Source organism: Passer domesticus, chromosome 3 (assembly GCF_036417665.1).
Source record: "Passer domesticus isolate bPasDom1 chromosome 3, bPasDom1.hap1, whole genome shotgun sequence".
NCBI classification, from domain to species: Eukaryota; Metazoa; Chordata; class Aves; order Passeriformes; family Passeridae; genus Passer; species Passer domesticus.
In genome coordinates, this window is record NC_087476.1 from 45890690 (window position 1) to 45893903 (window position 3214).

Genomic DNA, 3214 nt, shown 5'->3' on the forward strand with positions numbered 1-3214 from the left:
AGTTGTTTCATTTTGTAACATAATTGAAAGACTGAGATTTTTCAGGAAAGAATTTGAAAAGAGCTTTGAAAATTGAGCTTGAACCTTCTTCTTTTTTGAGATAAGGCATACTTTGTGTGGATCAGCGCTCATTTCATCACCACCAAGAAGATGCATAGTATGGTATGCATAGTAATAATTATATTTAAAACCAAGGCAGAAGGAGTGGTTCTGGAAATATTCTACAAGTGGTAGATAGTCTAAATAAGGGCTTAGTTCCTGTGAAATGCAATTAGATCTATGACACTCCTTGAATGACTGAATTATTTTTTTTAATCAGCACCTTTGCATCACAGAGAGATAATGTGATTGCATACCAGATATAATTTGTCACTTCTAGTTGTTGCTGCTTTTTATAGAAAGAAGTACGTCTACGTAATGTTATGATGCTGTCAAAAGAAATCTGGTCTGATGGAAAATAAATGTGTCGGTGAATATGGGGATCATGCTACATTCCAATATCAGTCTGACTTTTGATACTGCGGCCAAATTTTGTTAGTAAGTGTGAAGTTGGGTTTTCTTAAAGAGTTTATCTGATTTTCCCAAGCAGGGGTGTATTTTGTTTTAAACTTCATTTTGTAGTTGCAAACAAGGAAAATGGGGCATGAATAAGTTAAGGCTTCCCTCTTTCTGTTCTTGCTGTTCTACAAATGTCCCAAAGAAAATAATAAATTGTATTGAATTCTGCTGCTGAAATAAACGCATCAGAAAACCTTTTGCAGGGAGAGTTTGGGTATGGAGTGTGATCTGTGCACCAAGCATAAACCCAAGACTTTGAGTGGCTCCCTTACCTGGACATGGCTGAAGATGGACTCCTTCATCCCAGGGATCTCAGCTGCCCCGTGGCTGTCTCCCATCACGTGGGAGCAGAGCAGCCCATTGTATAAGGCCTCACTTGTAACACTGGAACAGTGAGCTCTAAGAGTAATCAGATACAGCCTATTCATGCACAAGAACAGCTAATTGCATTATTTTTATTTTGAATGAAGTTGGGAAGATTAGAGCACTTTGCTGTATTTGCTGTCACAGCGTTAGTTCCACCTGAGATGTGTTGGGGGGAAATAAAGGCTCTGCAGAGCCCCACAGCTCTCCCAGCCTTGCTGAGGTAAATTCCCTGCTGCTATCTCGTCTGCTGAAACCCACAGCTATGTTAGCAGCATGCAGCTCTTATTGTGTCAACCAGGCCACCTCCGTCTTTCATAAGACATTTTTAGAAGTTGGAAAAGGCTGTCTCTGCCTTCATTGCCATTAAAACTGGGACCTTTTGCCAAACAATGATGTTTGTAGTATTGGTCAGACCCGTAAAAGCTTCCTAACAATACCCTCCCATCCTGCCATGCTTGCTCTGAATTAAGCACGTGTTACTTTATCTGAGCAGACAGAAACACTCTGGATGTGTCTGGTACTTGACCTGGCCATGTCAGTCCAGCTTCTCCATAATGCAGAGAGCAGAACAGGTTTGCTACCCAACCATTCCCTTAGCCCATTTGTCTGCCAAGCCACGTGGCTGTTCCCAGCTCTCCAGAGATTCCCCAGTGCCTCAGCCAGTGCTGAGCAGGGCACGAGCCCCCTGACACCCCCTTCCCATTTTATCCCTGCCACAAACCAAGGGGTGTGTTGGTAGCACTCAGTGCTGAGGGTTCCCCACCTTTCATGGGTACAGCACACCACAGGAGAGTGCAGGGCAGGGAAGGTGTCTGATACTGCTCTGTGTAGTCATAGGTGACAGCTGGATGCCTGTGGAACCTGTGCTTTGTTATCCTCCTCTTCTGCAGGGCAGAAAATCATGATATAGGAAGGTGAGGTGGCAGTGAAATTGTCTGAGAGCTATCAAAGAATATGGGAAAAGTATTTTTCCTTCTGGAAAAAGGTATCTGCTTACAACACACAGATAGGATGCCTGCCTTCTCTTCCCATTCTGACAACATCCATATGTTATTCCTATTTATCTGTCTCCTTCCCATTACACTCCCTTCATGTCCCTTTCTTCCCCAAAGGTGGCCTTTCCTTCTCTCTTCCCTGAAGGCCCCGTGACAGTGGAATGTTTCCTGCTCTTTGCATGAGCTGCCTTTCCTCAAACACATCTCCACTTCCTTTTCTTTTCAGATGGCATTGCTGCTGCTTCCCTTGGAGGGGTTTCACATGTGAGGAGCTGGGTGGATTTTATTTTTCTTTCTACAAGTCCCCTCCCTCAGAGGGGACTACTCCAAGGGGAGAAGTGTTACTTCGGTGCCACTTTTGCTCTTGCTGCATCAGGGGAAATCATAAATAACAAAGATCTGTGGGCCAGTCTGGCAGAGAGGCAAGTGAAAATGACTGCATCTGTCAGAGCTGCAACTCACTTGTCTCACAGTGCTCCTTAGAAGCACTTGTAAGTGACTGGTAGAGTTTATTCCCTGCTTTTGAGGTGAAAAGACACAAGAGGAGTTATATTTTTCAGGATGCCCAGTGTATTACAGGGCTTCACAGTGAACACTGAAGGCTTAGACTGCTTCACCACTATGTGCTGTTTTATGGCCAGGATAATTCTGAAGGGCCTGTCATGCCATTGAGCTTCCTGAAGGATATCTTCAAGTCCTGTATTTGGGGTGCAATAGGCAGGGCATTGCCCTGTGGTTCATTCTTTCATCGCCCCAGGGCAGGACCAGAACAGGTAAATGTGGGTGTAGCAATGTAGTCCCACTGAGAGAGCACAGCCAATACACGGGCACACTCAGATTGGTTGAAAAACACCCCACAGCTGCTTTTACACATATCAGAGAGGTCAATCAGACCTTTTGGTGGAGGCAAACACTCACCCTGCAACAGGTGGCCTCATCAGCTTCTGGTGGTGGCTCCCATTTGATATGGACACACAAGCCTGGCTACCCCTGAGAGCAGGAAGCAGAGGGCAGGGATCAAAACAGGCAAGATGGGGAGGACAACAAAGCTCAGGGGATCTGCAGTTGCCAGCTCCACCACAAGCCCCTCTGTGACCCCCTCAGGGAAGAGGGTGTCTCTTCTCTCCTTGCTGTGTCACACAAACCCCAAGTCTGGGGCAAGTGATGGTGCAGTGCTGCTTGGAAACCTTCCTCTCCACTCTGCTTTGCTGCCTCTCAGAGAGGCTCCAGACATTTTAATCACAAACTGAGACTGAGAAATACACATTTATGTCCTCGAACATATCATCCACAGG

The 3214-nt window shown here is 45.6% G+C and overlaps 1 long non-coding RNA gene across 1 annotated transcript; it reads right to left on the minus strand.

Moving 5' to 3' along the window:
* LOC135298057 (uncharacterized) lies at positions 1 to 2944 on the minus strand. The gene is made up of 3 exons (XR_010360024.1): positions 2838 to 2944; positions 1688 to 1808; positions 1 to 957 (listed from the first exon to the last, which is right to left on the minus strand). It is a non-coding gene; the product is annotated as an uncharacterized LOC135298057 (long non-coding RNA).
* Positions 2945 to 3214: the final 270 nt, after the last annotated feature.